The sequence below is a fragment of the Lepisosteus oculatus genome, chromosome 16 (genome assembly GCF_040954835.1).
Source record: "Lepisosteus oculatus isolate fLepOcu1 chromosome 16, fLepOcu1.hap2, whole genome shotgun sequence".
NCBI classification, from domain to species: domain Eukaryota; kingdom Metazoa; phylum Chordata; class Actinopteri; order Semionotiformes; family Lepisosteidae; genus Lepisosteus; species Lepisosteus oculatus.
This window is the reverse complement of record NC_090711.1, coordinates 894,687-916,658: the sequence shown is the minus strand read 5'-3', so window position 1 is coordinate 916,658 and position 21,972 is coordinate 894,687. Positions and strand designations below refer to the sequence as shown.

The 21,972-nt window shown below is 43.1% G+C and overlaps 1 long non-coding RNA gene across 8 annotated transcripts in view; it reads right to left on the bottom strand.

The window, feature by feature from the left end:
- The window catches only part of LOC107079611 (uncharacterized), a 161,054-nt gene that overhangs the window by 32,362 nt on the left and 106,720 nt on the right, over window positions 1–21,972 (bottom strand). For 7 of the 8 annotated variants that reach the window (XR_011181781.1, XR_011181779.1, XR_011181778.1 and 4 more), the window contains one exon: window positions 4,413–4,546. This is a non-coding gene — a long non-coding RNA (uncharacterized lncRNA). Of the gene's footprint in view, window positions 1–4,354; window positions 4,547–21,972 lie in introns of all 8 variants that reach the window. The other variant, XR_011181780.1, reaches the window with a different exon arrangement.

The following is a 21,972-nucleotide window of genomic DNA, read 5'->3' as shown; positions in this document are numbered from 1 at the left end:
TGCAAACACGAGTGGACTGACATTCCCCCTAATCATCCCAGACCGTCACGGCCAGAGGAGCTGGTACAGAGCTGGCAGTGCCTTTGTATTTCATCCGAAGCCCTTCCATGTGAACACAGTTACCCCACTGCAATGTTCAGCTGCAGACCAAAAAACACAAAGCTTATTTCAGACGAGGGTCAGCACATAGGGACAGATGATTCGGGTCCTAATCAGAACATTAATGAACGGGACTGGAAAACCACTGCAGCATCAAGAGTGAACTAGAAAACTGCAAGCAGTATCGAAGGGTTCCAAGCAAGTCAATACCCACACAGCAGAGCAGAAAACCTCACAGGAGCTAAAGAGCCAAGACAGTGGTCCACACACGCATGCCAGTACTGTGAAAATGCCATCACTCCATACACAAGACATATTATTTATCCAGTATTAATCACTACCTGGGCTTTCCATCTGCAATCAGCCTTCTTCTTTTCTGTCTCTGGAGATGTTCGTTTTCCACTCAACACCAAATCTTGGTTATCGTACTAATGGAAATGTGCCGAGTGTAAACTGTGTGCTTGGCAGAAAGAAACTAACCATTTTGGAGGCTGCCAGGCAGAAGTGAACAACAAAGAAGACAAAGTGGTGTTCAGCTGGACATACTGTACTTGTTATAGCAGATACCCCGAGATAACGGGGCCCAACAGTTCTTGAGCAGAAGCAGTTTGTGTGACAGACTGTGATATTTCCCTTGAAAACATCTTTGATGAAATATGACGAGTTTCAACTGAATCATTGAAGCCGCTCATAAGAAGATGCTTGTGAAAGAATTTCCAAAACGGAGGAAGAAACATGTCATTTCAGCTGCTGGGCCCAATTTAAGGAGTGAAAACCAAGAACACCTTACCCGAAGAAGGCTCAACAGCTGACATGTTACACGTCTTCTCTCTATTTTTCAGTGTGGAATTAATCTTTACTTTCCAGCCAACATATGGTGACCCAGCTCCCCATTCAAAACCCTCCAATACACAGGCCAGACTGTCACCTTGTCCAGTATTTGTCTGGAACGTAACGGCTTATCTGTCCCTGTACCCTGTTTACCACGAAATTGCTTGATTTGCAGGTGTTTGAACGTGAGTAGTTTCAAAATGGGAAAGAAAATAAAATCAGTTTGAGTCTCTATTGGCTTTCAATGCCTGTCAGCCTTATCAATAAACTACAACCCATCTTCATCAAACAAGGCTTCCATCACACAGGAGAATAGTATCAGGGCTCATCAAAGAACATTCATTTATGAAAATTCAAATAAGACTGTCATGACCCTATAGGTTACTCAGAACATTAGGTATTGAACTTGGCAGAATCACAATTAAAAATAAAAGTAGCAAACATTCCGTTTCTATCCCCAGAAAGGGATGTCTGATGATCTATAATGATCACGCTATTGGAATTCATGGCGAGTGTCTGGCAAGGAAACACTGTTACCACCTGCCTCTGTGCCTCGGATATTCTTGGAGGGAGAAGCAGCAGAGTGCAGGAGTGTGGCTCGGAGAGCTCCAGGCTGGACAGATGGTGGCAGGGAGAGATAAACATGGAGGTCAGCCAGGGGGTGGGAACTGTGCTGCTCTCTGCTCGAGCAGTGCAACAGAGTGATAGCTGATACACAGACTTCAGACATGATCTGTCCTGGAGAACAGGGCATCTGTCTGGTTTCATTTCCAAGAGGGACCCGCCAGCTCTCACAACCGACAGCTTGACAAGTGACGGCGATGGGTTTCTGCTGCTCTGCTAGAGATCACGAATGGGTGGGTTTCACATTAACGGTAGGGGATGTGTTGAATCACACACGAAGCAAGTGAGCATGCTGGCTGAAGATGAAACCAGGGCAGTGTGATCTAAGCCAGCACAAAAGAACACAATTTCGACAAAGGCATTCCAGGTCCCAACCGGCCTTGCGTTATGAGATAAGTGCAGCAATCTTGCTACCAGTAACCTAAAACACAGGAGGTACCCAAGTGCTGGAATCAGTAAGAAGACAAAGGACAACAGCCAACTCGGGTCTAGATGTGAGCTGCTATCTAATGGCATCACTTCACAGGACATTACTGTCATCATCAACAGGAAGAGAAAAGAGCACCCCATCACCAAACTGAAATGACAGTAATCTCTAAGCACAGCAAGCCATTGTCATTAGCCAATTTAGAGTTTCATCTTTTATAAAATGGCTTTCTTTGTGATTTTTCGTGTCAGCATAATCTGATTTTTCAGTGTGAAGAGATGAGAGATGTTTGTTCTAGCTATTTTAAACCCATTTAGCAGGCGCAGCTACAGTACATTTGAACATTTGAGCATTGCGGCATATCACACCGAACCCTGTGCCACATTCAATCTGGAGGCACAGGACTTGATAGAATGCTATCAAATATTTTCAGCTAATTATTAATCATCCTGGCCCTGAGGACAAGGTGGACAGAGCTGAGAGGCGGGTGCAGGGAGGGGAAGAGGTCCCAGAGGGGGGAGAAGGAGGCTGGAGGGTGGGCGGACATCAGGCCAGAGCAGTATCTGATCTATTCACACACCTGCCTTACACAGGAGCTTCGCTATCTGACAAAACACACCTACTCGTAAAAGAACAGAACATCCTACTGTGTGGCTGAAATGCAAAACAAATTATAAACAGAAAAAAAAAGTTTTCAAACCCAAAACCTTAAGAATGTCTGTCAGAAACATGTTCTGGAGGGGTTTCACATTTCAGATGAGAACTCAACACAGGAGTCTCTCTACACCACTACTCAGCTGGACAGGACAGTCTCCCTGCACAGCTGCAGCCTCCTGAGCAGTGAAGCCGGGGATGAAGGTTCAGCCACATCCCAGATCCCAGCGCTCCCTGCGTTGGCTTGTATTCTCCCCTCCGTCACAAGCCCTTAGGGAATCATCAGGCGACGTCTTATTCCATTTGCATAAACCTCATAAACATTAACAAAACATACAGGTGTTGCAACATTAATATCTATCTGCTTTGACATTGGCAGAAATAATAAGGTTATCTGCCCTGCTATGAATTCAGACATGCTCAGCATGCTTAACCTCCTGCACACTTGGGCACAAATTAACAAGAATATATATTTGATGCAAACTGCATGAGACACAAAAGAAGATTATGATCCTATGATACGAGAATATTCTCCTACTCTGGCTGCCATGTCTAATTACAATTATATTTTGAACCGTTTTGCTTTTCTGTGGACAGATCGCTGTAATTAAAATCTTTATATATAGCCCTCTGCTGATTAGTTTAAAAATCATGTATCTAATGATGAAAGCTTGCTGAGTTTTAGTACATGTAGTGGTTTTTAACCAGTAAGAAAAAAAATCTCATTTATTTGTTGGTTTCTTGGCTACCTTATGATGCCGTGCAATGAATAACATTTTATGACTTGACTCCGTAATCTGTAATTTTGTTTTGTGGGAAATTAATAAAACCATAAAACACATCATAGTATAATACATTCTTCAATATCTAATTAATTATCAGATGTTAAAATGGTGCAAAGTCCTACCATGACTGGATGAGCTGTGTGTTTTACTCAGTCTGAAGATAACATTCCACAATAAAGCCAAACGACAAGAACAGTCTAAACACCAATTTCAGAACGAACAAGAACAACGGCCAGAAATCATTCCCCTGATATTTTTAAAGGTGAATTGAATATTGATTATTTCATTTAATGAGCATGATTGATCCTGCAGCTTTTGAAAGCTAAGTCGATGTTTATTCCTGTCTTACAAAACAGCAACTTTGCTTTGATGAAAAGAGACAGAGCTGAGTTGACTGCATTTGTCTGGCATGCTCATTGATCACACTGCTTCATGTACAGTGTTGGGTTTTTAAATGTTGTATGTCTCTGTCTGCTTGGTAATGCCAGATACTCAGTTTTTAAATCATGTCTCCTCCTATCCTAAAGAGTCAACCAAAGTACCAATGCAATTCAAACAATATGGACCTGCACATCTACAGCACCTCATCTGAAAACACTCTACATCGAATCTACACTTAAGATTTTTCTCTCCTTCAAAGGTTAGTTCAAAATCTCCATAATTTTATGGATCACACACTTAAGCTTCTGCTATTCCAATTGCAGACATCATTCAATATGTACTAGAGATCTAAAAAATACCTTGTAGACCCAATAAAATATGAACCATCCTGCACACAGGAGCATTGAGAATCTCATGAACAGTGGTGTTAAATGACATGAGCACGAGGCAGATTCTGTTATCACAGAATATAAATGAAACAGCAATGCAGAATGCTCTAATATCTACATCCATCGTGAGTCCATACTCTGGGAAGCAGAGGGGTGTACTGTACCTGGGACTATCTCTGGGACAAGATATTTCTATCTCTGGGACAGGTTTCTTCCTGCTACCTTGTGTGAAGGCTGCTGGAGGCTGGAGGTCTTGGTGCCAGGTTTGTACTGCCTCATTCCCCAGCGTGGCATCTTCAGCGCTGGTCAGCTGGAGGGAGGGAAGTCTCACTGTTCTCCGACGCTCTGCAAGCCATCTGGGAGAATGAGATGATAAGGTGAATGGAATTAGCGATACTCCTAATAGAACACATTGCTAGGTTTTACACGGAGAACGCTGAAGTGTAACTATGAACGTGATCATGCCGCTGGTCTGTGGATGTATGAGTAAAGGAAAAGAAAACTAAAAACTAAGTTCTTTCACACAAGCATCAAATTACTCTCGTGTTTGACTTCAGGAATAGAGGGGCTGGAACGGACACTGACAGCACTGTAGCACCTGAGAGGTGACACAGGGGTGTGCGTTTTCCAGGCCTGCCTGCTCTCCCAGTGCATGACAGAGTGCTTAACTATCCATTCTAACGGTACTTCGACTGTTGTCTGGAAGTGATCCGTGAAGTACCGTCTCACACTTTAGCGGCAAAATGTCGGAAACGGTGCAGCACCAGTCAGATGTGCTCCCCAGTCCCCCCCCCTTCCCCTACCCCCACCCCCCCACACAGACTTTCACCCCTAAATATTCAGCATTCAGGAGCACCACTCCTTCTCTTGGCCTCCTGTCTATATAACAAAAAACAATCCTGGAAGAATCACACCTCCTCCTCAATGCAGTCCGAAGCATCCTTGTTTCCTATTTATATGTTAACAAAATACATTTCCATTAATTTGTATTTTCTCGGAACCCTGGCCGGTGTCTGACTGTGACAAGGATGCAGCAGCAGAAGGTGTCCGTCAGCATCGCGGCAGCATGTTGAAGCTCACCAGATTAAAGAGAGCGCAAGGGCTTCCTACCGCAACTGTGAAAACGCAGTTCAAAGCACTTGGGAACATTTAATTCATGTTTGATGTTTTTAAAAAAGCTGGAACTGGAAATACAGTGAGTCGAACCTTTTATGTTTCATTGTAATGAGAAACCAGGACTCACAACGCTTTCTCTACTACCATCCAGCTGCTAAGTGCTTTATCTACCCCTTTTTTATCTACGACACTCAACAGCAAGTCGTCCTTTGATAACGGCTCCTAGAAATCCGAAACAGACATGACAGTCAAATCCATATTTGATCAAATGTCTGCATGTCAGTTATAACTCAAACCAAGGCGAAAAGTACATTTCTGATGATAGAAAACTGGCAACGGAATTTCCCTGGTGCAACACTCAAAGCTAATCTCTCTCTTTTTCGCACAAAAAAATCAATTCAAAAACCAGAAATACTTGTATGTTTTAAACTTACATCATTCTGTTACACCAAGCTGTCTTACTGGATCCGAAAAACACTTTATTGTGCTACAGTGATATTGCTTCTCAACTTCTCAAAAACAAAGCTCATAAAATTCCAGCACTGGGCCCAGATCCGCAGCTCCATTCTCTCGGACTGCAAATCAATGTGTTTATCAAGCTGTATGCAGATCCAAAGTTAAGCCCAGACCTAAATTGCCAATGCCAAGACGCCACCTAAACCTGTTACAATCCCGGATGGATTGTAACCACTGTATAAATTACTTCATGACTTGGACATGTCTGTCTGCAGCCGTCTGCTCTGCTCTCAGCACCACAAACCACACTTGAAATCTTTCATCCATCTGTCTCTGTAGGGGTTCAATGCAGCTCATAGCTCCACCCTTTATGGCGAAATGGAAGTTCCTCTGCTGGGTAGTGCTGTAGTTTAAATTATCGAGAATGCCGTAATCCTTGCTTGAAATTTGAGCATGAGCTCTGCCCTGCTGTGAAATTACACTAATGGGAAAAGTTACTATTGATACTATACTACTGTTAATACATGCATGCGCCTATGATTCCCAGTTAAGCCCACCATTCAGCTACGATATAAAAACATATAACCACATCTACATCGCAGGCATTTAGTGGAGTCTTGTATCTCATGCACTGAGGAGAAAGGGCCATGGGGGTATGGAACAAGTTACCCAGCCATGATGTTGAAGACAATTAACAGATTTCAAGGTGCATGGGACATCCTATACATTGCAAATCTGTGCACAGGTCTGAAAGCTTTAATTTTATGGAAGCTTCTGACAACCTAACTGCAATTTCAGTCCCATCTGGATACTCAGAGATGGGTGACCTTTGCTCTGTGAAGGTTACAAAGGAGTAAAAACTCTTTAACAGCTTGTTCAGGCCTCTCTGGTGCAAGCATGCGGACAGGTTTACTCTAATCATTTCCAAAGCTGCAGGGTCCGGGGCTTCCCGTTGGTCTCCATTACTCAAAGTGGACCTCATGAGCATCCTCTCTAGCAGCTTTCCAGCACGAGCGCACTGCCTTTCAGCTGCTGCACACTCTGGCATGACATTGGCAGAAAAGATCAAACAAAAGTCAAGCCTCCCAGCTTAGCTTTGAAGGCTGGTGTTGAATGCCTTCCAGACCACATCGGAGTCAGAATATGCTAAGTGCAACAAGTGCTTCAGTCTTATTTTCGTTACGAAAACCCTTCTCCCTAATGCTCCTTACTGTGCAGTGATTAGTGACAGGTGCATGGGCACTCTGACTCCTCCCGACTGCCACCTCTAAGGTTAACCCTCTAGATTGGAAAATAAAACCAACTAGGAAAATCAGCAAAAATAAAGACCACACAACTGCAGCTTTAAACAGAGCCTCCCGAATAGCATTTCTGAGGCTGCGAGTTTCCTCGCTCCGCTCGTCTATTCTCCAGACACACCTCCAGGTGAAGTCACTTGTTCTGTTCACCTTACCTGACCCAGTGCGGAGGGCACATGCCCAGGGAGGAGGAGGACAGGCACCACATTACCTAATGAGATTCTCACACACTGCTATTACATCTTCCTACCTCGCAATTTCATTCCTGCTGCAATGTTTTTTAATATACAGTACTAGAATCATTCTGCACTGTGCATCAGCTCTCTTGCCCCTATATAAGCAGTTTGCGAAAGAGGTCAAAGCAAGAGTTCAGATTGCCACAGGCAATGCATGGTCGCAGCATCACACAATCACATTTGTGCAGCTCCTTCAGTGGCAATATGAAGGCATGGAGCTCAGCCGTCAACATAACCTAATAAGAGGAAGATTCCAATAAAGTTACCCTGCACGCGGGTCGCTCAGTTTGGTGATAGGGCTACTGCAGAAGACACCAAATTCTTTATTCTTTATTGGCAACTGCTAGCGCATATAAATTGGCTGCATTTATATTATTGCCTGGGCTGATGATTGACCCCATCTGACATTCTTCAGTCATTAAATCTAGTGTTTCAGGTGTGAGAGACAATGGCTCAGCACTGTGAGAAAGGTCAGCCGGTCAGATTCAAGCAGACTGACAACCGTTGATCAGGAAAAATCAATTATCTTTACACTTTCTCTCCGGGAGCAGTGTCTATAAAGAAAAAGTGAAAAAACAATTGTAGACTTTAGCAATTACCTTCCTTCAACCATTCTACATTCCTCTAACAAAAGCACCATGGAGCCAAAGTCTTTGCTGTGCTCAACAGGTCTCAGACAACGAGGGAAAATGAGAGTGAGGTGAGAGACCAGCAGACAGATCTCTGTAACACAACACTCTAGCCCAGGGGTCAGACATTCCACACTGCACATTGTATTTCTCCAGGTATAGCCTAGATCCCTCCACATCTCCATAGCAATCCCATTGCATGTAGATAAGCACTGAAAAGGGTTATATGTGATCTCACGCAAGGAGTCAGAAGTATTTTAAGCACAAATCAAACATGAAGATGCAAGAGAGGAGAAAAAAGCACACAAAATTATTATATGATAAAACAATACTAAAAGTTTTAAACTACAATTATACCATGGAAAAAAGTCCATCATGAAAGCACCTTTCATATAAGGAGGGTTCTACTTCATCTACTGCTGATGTGCAGATACTTCTGGGAGACACACAGCATCCATTCTGCACCAGCAGCCCCACCAGGAGACACACAGAGGCCATTCTGCACCAGCAGCCCCTCCTGGGAGACACAGCAGCCATTCTGCACCTGAAACCCCAGCTAGGCGATACAGCAACCATGCCACTGTCCACAAGCAGCCCCACAGTACATCAAGGGGAGTGAGAAACTGTTTCAGCAATTAATTATGGACTTGTAAGGAGGCCAGACTACAGTATATAGCCTGCAGTAAAATTCAGCTAGGACACAAGATTACATGAGGTTGTAACACTGCTCTCACAAGGTGGTATTGTTATTTTACATGCATTTCAGTACATTCATGAACTCACCTAGAGCTGAAGTAAAAGTTTATACCTTGAATATTTTAAAAACATCAGAACACATTTATTTTGTAAGTGGGTCCTTTTTCAGGAAATGTACCCTGCATGCTAGATACAAAAGGGTATAAATTCAAACTGACACCACGCAAGGAATATGAATTTTTAAAGAGTTCCCTTTTAAAACACAGATGCATTTCAGGAAGATATAAAGTCCTGTCTAACCTTGTCTCGTGACTGTCATCTAAAAGGAATCAGACAAGGCTCAGAGCTGTGGCAATACATGAACAGTTTCTGGCAACTGAGTCCCAATTCTTTTCCAGTACTGTAGCTTTAACAAGCTTTTCCTTTTTAGAGAAAGAGTGTTCAATTGCCCTGAAGGTAAAGCTCAGGGAAAGAAGGCATACATCAATAAAATACAAAATCATGATGTGAATTCTTTAAAGAACATGTTACAGTAACCAGAAGTAAATTTAAGACATCACAGTCAGTACTCACATATCCTTCTTCAAACTCTTATGGCTCTTATAATGGTTAAGTGAAAGAGAATCAAAACAAAATAGTTTATAAAACCACTGTTAGTCCTCTAAAAACACAGAAAATAAGGTTCAGCTTTAAAATATGAAATGTTCATGTTTTTGCAGCAGTATTTCAAAGACATACAGTAGTATACATTTTGTCAAATTTGCCATTTGTTTTTGCTGGAATTGTGCTCATTAAATTGGTTTTAATTCTGTTTCCACTTCTATGAATTGGTCGGGTGTCCAGGAGGCTGGTGTGTCTGTAGATGTGCAGGTCTCTTTAAAGCAGCAGCATCTGAAGAGCTGGGAGAAGCTGTTAGGCTGGGCTAGTTAAGCACTTATTATTTACTGTATGTACCTGCAGACACACTGTTCCTCCAAGCCCAGGACTGAGACACCAATATGCAATAAGGTAAAAAAAATCACCCATGTTACCGTAAAAGATAAAACTAACAGAGAGCTTGAATTCTCTTCTTTCAATTTTTGTCCTTGTTTTATTTGTAGCCTGTGTTTCAACATTTGATACCTACAGTATGAGCCTTAGTTCTCAGCTGTTAAATAAAAACAAGAAAAAAGGAACAAGCCAATTGTGTTAATGTTTTTCGATACAGGTACAGTACAGCCTTCAGTAGTGGAGCACATTCTCTACTAAGAAAACATTCTGACTGCTCGTTTGGCTCATGTAAATGTTAAGTGGTGTAAACAAACATCATGTGACCCCCTGTCACTAACATAATACTTTAAATTTAAACATTACAAAGAAGGGCAACAGATAGAAACAGATGACTAAATCAGAAATAAAGGCAGGTATCAATATTTCAGCACAAGGGTCTCACTGAGTGATGTTACTTAAGAGCAACAAATATAACCAACTTTGTGAAGCCGATGTCGGGAGCCTATTGCGAGAATTATTTTAAGCTAAGCTTCTGACTTCTTAATTTAATCTAATGCATGTATGTTTTTTTTTATTTGGTAATGGATTCATGCCGTCTTAAATGTATTATATACTGTATTGTGTTATGTCTTTTTACTGCCTGCAAAGCCAAGATCCCATCTGTGACAATAAAGGAAGTTAAGTTGTGTTGCTTCTGTTTCATAACATTAGACACCAACTGCACAGACAAAGGCAGTAGTGCCTAATGTCTGTGAAAGATATCTATAAGGCATCAGCTTAGAAGTGAAACCCAGGTTAATGATGAACTCATTAAGAAGCATCGCAGAAATGGTAAATATTTAGGGGCTCCAGTACAGAACCTGTGGAACACCCTGGATAAGTGCGACAATATTAGATGAAAAAACAACAACTGGTTAACACAACTGCAAATGTTTTAGGCAAATGAAAATCTGCCTCAGGAATTGCAAGTCGGATATCAGATTACTTTCATCTCTTCCTGCTTAGCTTTAATTCAGTTGCAGACATCCATGTTTCTTTCATTTTGTTTTGCAACGTATTAAGCCATTAAAACAATCGCATTAAACAAAATGAAAACAAATGTGCTAAATCATATTAAAAATAAAAAATAGGTAGTTAAAATCAAGGTTTATCACCAGAAATCAAGCAGGCAGCAGTGTTTATTTTCAAGTTAAAAGTTTGCTAATTAGAATACAGAAGTGAAACAGTATTGTCTATGTGATTCATTTCCACCACCTTGCAGTTGTTAGTCTCCTTCTTTGGGGCAGGCGTAGGCTACAATATTAATCGAAATTAAGTAGTTTAAAAATAAACTCCAAGAAACCAGGTCAGAGACTCAACTATATACACAAGGCTTACATATGCTACACACTCTGCCAGATATGCTCACTGCTTATTAATTCTGGAAGAGGCAAAAAAGTTATAACAATACAGAAAATATTTTACACGGATTTACAAAGTTATACAGTAGATTACAACAAGAGTGCCTCTTGACATGCAGTCCCTACCAACAGCTGGCAGCTAAAAAGAGCAGCAGACAGGAGGGTTATCCTTGTTTTCATCTTTAGCGCTCCACAGATGAATTTGGCACACACTATTACAGAGGGACAACAATGCCAGAGGGACTGGATTCCTGGACATCTCCTCCTTTGCCAGAAACTCTGCTGAACTTAATTTTTCAGAAAGGTGTTCATCTATTCAAGCAAACATATTCCTGCCACCTCATGTGCTGGTCAGATTCCAGCCTTCAGTAGAAGTCAAAGTCAGCGATTGCAGTATTTCTCTTGAGATTTTAAAAAAGAAAAGAAATACAAGATAACTTGTATGACCTGAGGATCTATAACCTTCTCCTTTGTATGGTAAAAGGTAGCTAAATCTACCCAGTCTCGAGGACCTGCGCCTCTGCCCTTTCATTCATCTGCCCAATAGCTCAACTGTGGCAAATAATAAATAATGATCTCTGGTCCATTCCAGTCAGGTGTTCCAGCCGAAGAGTTTGAGGCTGCTGGGGATATCCTTATGTAGCAGTGCTACTGTTTTTATATTTCAGAACATAGCGACTGTATGGAAAGTGATACAGTTAGGATCAATACATCATCAACTGCTTCTTCCAGTTCAGGGTTGCAGGGGAGCTGGCAAGCAACAGGCAGAAGACAGCATACAGTCTGAACAGGACGGCGTACAATCACAGAGCACACACTCGCACCAAGGACAGTTCTCCCAGAAGCCGATTAACCTACAGCACCAGTATGCCTTTGTACTGTGAGAGGAAACCCACACAAACACAGGGAGAACATGCAAACTCCACACTGACAGCACCCAGGTCTGGAATTGAACCCAGGGCCCCAGCGCAGGAAGGCAGCAGTGCTACTCACTGCACCACCATTCCACCCTCAAAATAAATCCAGTTCGGATTTACGTCCTCAAATAGTCAGATATTCTCATATTGTCCTTGTAAGCCACTTTTATAGACAGCTGGTGCCTTTGAAAAAGCTGCAGGTGATGTAAACCTAATGTATAACACCCTTTCTTGTTTGTAGTCTATACATTTACTTTAGTGTCTGCATATTTTACTGCTGTTCGGCGCATTCTGTTTCTTGTGGAGTTTGCAACACTATGCCATGGATGTAAAATATCCTCCCTCCACTATAATACCTACAAAATAACTCTGTACTACTGTACTGCTGCCAATGCGTTTCAGACCCCATTGTGAATACATTATATGTAACAACGCCACATCACTCCCAGCCAACATCTCCAAATGAGCCGTCACTCATGCAGCAGAGACCCTGCAATTTTTTCAAATGACTTTAATTTGCAGGGCGACAGTAATTGAAGCCAGAGAGAATAGGAAATCTGCTGTCGGCGAGCTGCATCTTCCCCACCAGGTTCAAGATCATTTGCTGAAATCAGGACTGGCAAAAGCTCCGAGGATAGTGGGAGGGTAATTCTCTCCTTCTCGGGCTGCTGCATTACTCTTCATTAGTGCGGAGTTTGCTGCTCTGAGGCCCGTTCATCAAGAGGACCCAGGGATCCCTTCCTGTTTGTGTCTTCTTGGAAGCTTGCTGTTAAAATGAGCGCCGCTCATTCTCAGGCATGGTGTTCACCCGGACTGGACTTTCGAAGGGGGCGCAGAGGTGGGTTGAAGGAAAGATGGCATCGCTGCCGGCAGAGGAAAGCAGGGAGCAGGAAAAATGTAAGAACCGAAAACGAAAGGAGGCCATCCAGCCCATGTAGCCCTGGGGTTCGTCGTTGATCCGGCTGTCTCTTGAACGTGTGGCAGGGCTGCTCCCCTTGAAGTTCATGCCCCGTGTCTTCAGAGCCCCGGCAGCTGCTCCTCATGCGCGTGTGTCTGTTCTCCCCGCCTGCACGGGCTCCTGGAAGGGTGTTAAAGCAGATGAGGCCCCCGGGTCTGGGACTCTGGTAGCAGAACAACGATTCCAGCACTGGGCTTCATCGTGCTTGCACAAAAGGAACGTTAAGAACAGTGCAGGGGCACTTTTCTTACATTTTTGCTACATAATTATTCTGCGTGTCCTCCACTTTGCATTTTCTTTGATTTTTGTGATTGGCACCCCAGAGGAGCAATTCAACTTCTGATGAAAAATGGCAGCACCTCGACAAGCAGACCTGCGTCCCGTGGGCTCGGAGAGGTGCGCATCGAACAGACCCCACCGTCTTCTGAAAGCCCGGGTTCCTGGCAGCTCCTCCCGTCAAGCTGCGCTCCGCAGGGCAAGCAGAGGTGCCCAGGGGTGCCCAACACTGCTGGCTCGTCTCCCAGACTCACAAGCCTGTCCGTCTGGCTTGCGGTCCCAAATCCCAAATCAGTCCAGGGACGCACATCCCTCGAGTACCGATTCCAACCAGCACAATAAATGGAAAAGACTTGGAAAATGTTTCCGAGTTTATTTTTTAGACTTTTCATGACAGTTTTTGTCTGTTATTTGTATTTATATTTTTCGGAGAGATGTGTATGCTTTCTGGTATTGATTGTATAATAAGCTTTTCCTTCCCTTCCTTCTCAACCACGGCCTTGGTGAAAATTAGATGTATATCTGAAGAGTTTTTTTTCCCTGGCTGATTAAATGAATGTGAATTTGAATCTGAATGACCCTCACTGAAGTGATTAACACTTAAAATTGAAGAACAGCTGCAAGACTGTATTGATTAATCAGCACTGTGTGGGAAGGAAGAAAAGACACTGATTCACTTCATGGTGGCCAGAAAGAGGAAATGAGTTCCTACATGCACCCTTGTTTTTGTGTTTTATTTATAGGTCCTAATCAAATGTAAAATTTTTCATTTAAAATCATAATTTTCACTTGACTACATAATTGGAATAACCTGATGGCTCGTATGCTGGAGAATCAGAATCCCCTGCTCCGTTTTACTTTAGCATTTAAGTGTAAAACACATTTCAAAACAAGACAAGAGCCTCTGGCCTATCTAGCGAGTTTGACTGCTCTGGACCCTGGAATGTTATTAATCCACTAGACTCCGCCTCAACAGCGGATAATGTTATTCCAAACACCTCTGACTCCCTGTGTAAGAAAGTGCTTCTGATTTTTATCCCCGTCTTACACCTCCTGCCTTACTCTTGTGTCCTAAATGGTTGTGTAACTGCCTCACAAGGTTCTATCCATGAGCTGGACAGGTCCAGAACCAGACTGGATTTAAAAATGCCAACACAGACCAGCCCTGCTAGGCCGCCTGTGGTCTGCACGAGTGGACTGAGATGATGAGTGTGCAGGCCAGTCTGGGGAGAAATTCTTGGCAAGATATAGGATTGAACTGGTTTAGCAGACCAAGGTGAGAGAGGGGCTTTGATTTGTACAACTGAAATGAACCCAGCGCATGGGAAGTCCAAGAGTGAAATGTTTACAAGGGTACAAGCACTGCACTGAAATGATTAGGCTGTGTTATTGTTAATTGCTACGTACAGCAACTTTCAAAATAATGGACTCAAATTACACACAATCATGTATTTTGATGATTAATATAATGTTTTATCTGCACTACAACAGATACAATTTTCAAATTACAATTCAGAGATCTATTCTGGGGAAAGCTGAAAGGAAAAATCACACCAGAATGCAAACATTTTGCAGCTGTTAACTTATCTTAATAATTTAGCAGTGGAAATAGCTTTAAATGCATACAAAGGCATACCAAATTTAAAGGAAATGTATCTCAAAGCAGCAAAACACTTCAATAGGTGTTTAATATTCAGCCTTGCACAGCTTATCTCAGAGCTACATGAGAGCTCATATCAAACAGCTTTTACAGACAGTCGCTATAGAATATGTCCATCAGCAAGGCATGCATGGACTCTCTCCATGTCAGTGGCCCTGTGTGCAAATTGTTTTGACCTGCGATTATTATGCAATTAGACTCACATGATCGTTAGGGGTTGTGCCCTGCAAAGAAAATGTCAGCCACCTCTGTGCACAGGCAGACAGTGCTCTGAGCTAATTCTGTATGACATGAAAAATACGAGGTGAAACTCTGACCGGCTGCCTGCACCAAGACACTCTTGTCCTTGTCGCCTTCCCAGCAAAGATGCCTTCTTACTGCAGACGGTTTTAACCTACACCAGCGAGCAGAGCCACAGACGGAACTGGAAGTTCAAGGCAATGCTCACTTTAACTTCTTGTATAAATCACTGCCAGGATTCTGTTTCTGTTCTTTTACAGATTCCTAAAATCTTACTACTAAGCAGCCACTGCTGCCATCATACAGCACCCAAACCGGGCAGAACCAACAGGAAATGAATACAATTACATCAAACAAAGTGGTGCCCAGCACTCTTTTTTTAAGGAGACGTGATCAAGCATGAAACCCCTAGGCAACAAAATAATTGTATACTTTTATCTCACCGTTTAGACTGCCTACTGCATTAACTCAACTGACATCATTTCATAAGGTCAACAGGCAAACGTGCTGTCCAGAACTTCAGCCTGTTCTAGCTAAAGTAAAGACACCATAGACACACACCTGTAACACACGACTGGAGGGAGGGGTCTCCTCGCATTTCTCAATCACAGACGATACAATTTCAGCAATAAATGATTGAATGAATGTTCCAGTTTAGGGATACATTTCTATGCTTCATCTGTCTACAAGGGAGAATGTGATTTATTTCTTCTTTAATCTTGTTTGGCACACCCGAGCACACAGATGAGCGAAGCTGTATATTTATAGGCTGAGTTGTCTCCTCCCGACCTGCAACACAGCTGCAGAGAATAGATAGGAGCTTCAAACCCGGGCCTGTCCTTCCTGTCTCTCCTTCCAGCTCTCTCAGGATTCCAGCTTTTTGTGTCTTAATTTTTTTATTAGTTTAAAAAAATAACGCAGAGCACCCCCACGGACCTGTCTCCTGCAGTTCAGCGCCTCCTGCAGTTCATTCCCAGAAAGGGAAGAGCTGCAGTGCAAGACGCAGGAAAGGTTTTGGACCAGTCCAGTCCATGTGCGGTTCTGGTCCTGGAGGTCCGGTGTGTCTGCGGGTTTTCAGTCCAACACAGCACTTAATGAGCTTGACCAGACATGTATCGGCTTAACGGGACCAATTTAACTGCTTCTTTAAGTTCTCAGGTGCTGCTGCTCTAAAGATGCCAAGAACACCTGCAGACGCACTGGAGCCCTGCTTTAGACTAACCACACACCTCACAGCACAAAGGCCTTCCAGGCAAACATGAGTGGAGACCAAGAGTTTCACCCCCATTTATCCTCTAAAAGGCGCAGTGGCGGAAAATGTTTTTTTTTTTTTACACCATTATTTATGTATTTTATGTATTTGGCTTAGAGTATGTTAATGAGTCAGGGCACTGTTATTGGGTATCAAGAGCTCAAAGCTTTTCCATTACATTATTTTTATGGCAACAGCTGTAACATTTCAAATACAAAAGCGCACAAACTGATCACTTTCATAATTAGCATCATTATTTAACTTTCCTTGACACGCATTGATTAATTACATTATCCGTATAAAATTGTTTATAAAATGCCAAATTTTATATTTGCAAAAAACAATTTAATTGATTTATAGGTTTCATCCTGTCATTCATGCCACCCTAACACAAAGCAAAAACAACTTTTTCAAAGAAAAACAAAATCATTACTGATACTATTAGCAGCATGAACCCTGTTGTCAATTTTTTCACTTCTTTCCTTGATGATCTGTTTTCCTAATTAGCAAGAGAGACACTCATTGTTAAATAAAGCATGAAAATGGTACCTCAAGGGTATTCTCCCCCGTCACTGGGTGCTCAACAGCTTTGTTATGGATTGGGCCTCAACAGAAATAATCTAACTTGCTCCTGATTAATTAGTTAAGGGACGCACTTTGCCAATATATGATGCTCCATCCGCGGTGAGCTGAGGACATTCTTGCAGCGGGTAGATAACAGCCCTGCTGCCACAGAAGCCAGGAAGCATCCTCTAAAACTGCCTCGCAAATCTGCCCTACGATGAAAGCTGCTGGGCTGGACCCGATCCTGACAGCTCCAGCATCCTCCCCCAGCCCCAGCTCCTTTTGCTTTTGTATTTTTATTGCAATTTGCAAATATTTATGCTCCTCCTCAGACGTCCATCAGTTACACCATCGGGCTGATTTAGGAGCCCATTATCAATCACGGCTGAGGAACGGGGCTCAAGGATGCGCAGGGAGGCTGGTTTCCCTGCACATGTTGCACAAACTGCAGAAAAGCGAAGGCAGTTTGCAAAGGAGCTAAAGGCAAGCGATACAAAACCAAGCCAGACGTTTCCTTGAATCGCCGCCGCAGTTCACCAGCGTCACATGGGAGAGCTGAACACAGTGGACACGCGGCGTGCTCGGGATGGGAAAGGTTTCATGGCGAACGGGAGTTCTGCCAACCAGGGCTGGGCTGCTAGAGCGCAGCTGTCCTGTACAGAAGTACCCCGGCAGGCGTCAAGGGCCTTTGATGCACTCAGCTGCAGCATCTGCCCAGCTGTCTGTCACATGACGGACAGAGACTGAGCTCAAGCCTAGAGCAGTGGTTGTCCCAGGACTCGGTCAAACACTGTTCGCCAGTGGTTTGTCCAAAAAGCTACCCATAACTAATAATGATAGTTAAAAAATATACCATATACAATCACACACCTGAAGAAGGCTCCATGGCCAAAAGTTTTCTCTTTTCAGCATGGAATAAACCTATTACTTATTCCTTTGGAGCCTACGCATGCTGACGCAGCTGCCCACCTGAACTGTTAAAAATTGTACCTCCTGTAGCCTTTTCTGTTCTCAGCAAAGCCCAGCCTTCAGGAAACCACATTCAGTCTGCATGATAATCATGAACATGCAGTCTAGTTGATGCTCCCACGATTATGCTATGGATGAATTTATCTTTTCACTTTTCTCACAGGTTTTATTGCAGTTTACCATGCTCATTAATGCTTTACACAGGAGTTCTCAGTACCTATTACACTTTACTGGGCTTTTCAAGACAGAAAACCACAGTAAACAATTCTAAGCCAACATACACAACAATGTTAATCTAGTGCAGTGTCCTAGAACAGAGACACAGACTACTGAGGGGCTTCATGACAAGCAGGTCTAATCTCCATTCTTCCCCAATACAGACATGCGTTGGAAAATCAGACGCAGCACCAGCCACATATTCTGGGAGAAGCAGCTAGTATGACCCCCCAGAACTGACCAGGTCGGCTTTCTTAAACAGGTGTAAACCAGCAGCATGCAAAGGCGTGATTCTCCATTGCACTGGGTGACTAACCTGGAAACTCAACCTGACAGCTGTGCTGACTTCTGCAGACAAACCATCACCTTTTTCTTCACCCAGAATGACCCCTCTTAGAATGAGCACAGTGCAAGGGGCAGCGAGCTCGTGGCCCAGGAGACCCGGCAGTCTGTCTGCACGCCTGCCAGGCAGAGACATCGTCACTGAAGCAGTCGGCTCCCACCTGTCCCAGCCCGCCGTACCAGTCTGTTCACTGCACCACACCTGTGCAGGTATGACAGACTCAAGGAGTCTGGGTCTGGTTCCAATTCCTTCTCTCTCTCCCTCCCTTTTGCTCTTTAGAGCCATTAAAAACCCACTTCTCTTTCACCCTCTCTTTGAAAGCTAGAAAAAAGTTAAGATGAGCCAGCAAGCTCCTGGAGAGTTTTAGAACCGACGGTGTACAATAAATGATCTGAAGTGTAAACAGGGACCGTCTATGTCTCATCGCCTCTGTGACTAGAGGGACAGCCAAGGCACATCACAGCCGAGCAGCCGTTCCCTGATGCTGTGCTGGTGACCTGCAGGGTGAGAGAGGTGACCTTCCGATTCTGTTGTGACAGATACAGGCAGGGATATGACATGTGCATTGAGACAGACAGCAAACAGGGGGAGGTGAGGAGGGGGGTTGGACTTCTACCTGACTCCAGAGGAGCAGAATGATCGATTCAACCAGGCAAAATGCAACAGAACTGACAGTGCAGTTTCAGCACTGGGGTGTCCGAGGAGAGCACTTGGTATAGCCCTGTGCACATACAGTACATACAGTCAGGCATCCTGGACCTCAGCACAATCGCTCCACAGGCAACAGAGGACGATATCGTTAGTCAACCCAGACAACCCAGTAGTTACTGTAGCTGAAGGAATTGTCATGTTCACTAATCAAAACTCAAATTGAAGCAAACCTAAGAGCTATTCTCTCCTTTTTGTGTCTGTCTCCCTTGCATTTACTTGTGCTCCTTCTCCTGAAAGACGGGAGTAGGAAGCAGATTGGAAATGCTGCACCTTCAAGAAAAGTATGCCGATGTTAGCCAGAAACTGGAAATCAAAATGGGAGCATAATCAGGCTTTGTTACTGGTATAGCCAGAACTTTCATCAGAGACCTGACTCCAGACAGCAAAGCAAAATCTAGCGGGGAAAAAAGCAGGATACCTACTTTTGGGTTTGCTCCCACTTCAAATGAGCTCTCATAATACACATCCATTTGTCAAGTTATTATCCTTTTGTCAGAAACAGCAGGAGATTTCAAATTGCCTAAAAAATCTAAGTAATTTAAAACCATAAAGCAGGCCGACTTATGAAAAATTACTCAACTGAGGCCTCAGCTAATGCAGTAGCATCACAAAATAAACATGTACACTGAAGAATTGTTTAATTTCACTACTGTTTATTTTAAGAAATACCTCTTTTTTGCCAGTACTGATAATTTGATGTAAATGGGTTTCATAATGTTCCAGTGCTTCTCCAAGCCCACACAGTTTAATACGAGGAACCTGCTGCCTAATCATCTGTGCTGTTGTTTATTGTTGTTCACAAAGCTTTACATTTTATAATGAAAAGGCACAGTGATCAAGCCTGGAAAGACGTAATCTGAAATTAAAAGCTCAACATTTTATATGGTTTGTTTGTAGTGTGTACTCCGGAGGGGCAATTACAGTTGTTAAATTGGCTACACGAGAATGCAAAAGCTTAAGATGATAATCAAACGAGAAGATCAGTAGAACAATCAGTAGAGCTGATTGTTCTTATGGATGGCAAACTATTCTTTGAGAAACGCATTAAAACTTTAATTAGCATTCCCAAGAGTGACTAGCTAAAGTAAACTTTGAATACTTTGAGCACAGAGCTCGCTGTGCCATGCATGTCCAGAGCTCTGAGCCACACACCTGTTAGCCGAGCTGGGTGGGTCATGCAGCTCCGGGTCCAGCTTTGCGTCCAGAGCCGAAGGCAACACGAACAACGAACAGAACTTGTCAGGGAGCTTGAATCAGAGATCAGCTGGCATCTGGCCCCATGAAGGCCGGCAATAAAATGCACTGATGCACAATTGGACACAGTCCTGCTGCTTTCACAGACCTTTCAAATTATCAACAGCTGGAAGGGCAACGGAGCACGGCGCCACATAACTTTAAACATTAACATCCGCTGATCCATTTTTGTAATAAGCATAGATATCCTCGGCTGTATGTTTGCCTTATCACACTCTACAGCATATTAATAAAAAAAAGTATTCGATGATTGGAGAGGACATTTCACATGAGAACGCTGCTCACAACATTTTAAAACAAACAACAGCAATGCCTGGTTTTTCCAAACACAGTTATAGTTATATATACACTAAGTGATCAGTTTCTGGGGTATTCAAAGCCCGATTGTAGAACCATCTGGATTTAAACCTTTATTCTGGCTGCTCTTTACAAGTATTTAATCTCTGATTGGGATGTCACCCTAGAATACAGCAGACCTACACAGCTGAATTCTTCTTAATCATTAAAAACTAAGTCCAGGGACACTTATGCCCAAGAGCACGAGATTGGGTTATTGCTAATATTTATAATTTATTTTATTATATAAAACTTTATTAAGCCTATATTAAGGGACTGTACAGGAAAAGGGTTTAAACTGTTTCAACAGTGCACAACATTTTCTTAAAAAAACACAGAATCTGGTTACAGCCCCAGAGGCCTGAGGTCATGCACTACAGATGCTGAACTGAATGGCAACGTTTGATGGGACAGATCTGAGTTTGTCCAAAGCTTACACAAGCTGTCACATAAGACCAAAAATATGAACAGCACCAACAGCTCCACAGCTCCATTAAGTACAAACTAATGACACCCCTGAAGGAGGTTAAAATGCATGTTCAATAAAAGATTCATTACATTTCTCAAAAAGATCAAATATTTACCTCAAGCAGAGATAGCTAATATTAATTTTATACCACAGAAGCCTCGGTTTATGCATTCAATCATTTATAAACACCTTTATTTAAGGGAAATAAAAGCTGGTTTATATTCAGGCTCATTTTTCACTTGTCACAACTCACCAGTTGCGCCTTTCGGTGGCTTCTCAATTTGCTTTAATATCACAATGCAGGTTTAACCCGAAAAAGATTAAATTAAATCACGGAGCACATAATGAAATGGCTGTACAATCAGTTTTGTTGTGCAAAACATGAACAAGCATAACTCATTACAAATGTGTACAAGCAGGAGATATGCAATAATGCCAAAGAAGACGGTGAGCAATAAATCTGCACACTGCAGGGCCCACAGCCCCGGGGGTGAGTGCAGCCACAGGTGGCAGGCTCTGGTGACGAGGTAATGAGGTTCACAGCAGGTCAGATTAATAGCCAATGGGTCTATGAATTGTTCAACTTTGTAACTCGCCTCAAGAACAGTACAAGGCTGAAGGACTCGTCTTCGTCATGCTCATTTGCCATCGCTCCGTGCTGCCTGTCAGCAGGGAGTGGTGTGAGGCGCGTTTTAGTTCCTCTTGTCTTCCAAACGCGCGCGGTACCTGCTGTTCGGAGCGAGGCGTGTGGCATGGGGTTTCAGACCCGGGACAGGACACGGGTCCTGACGGCTCC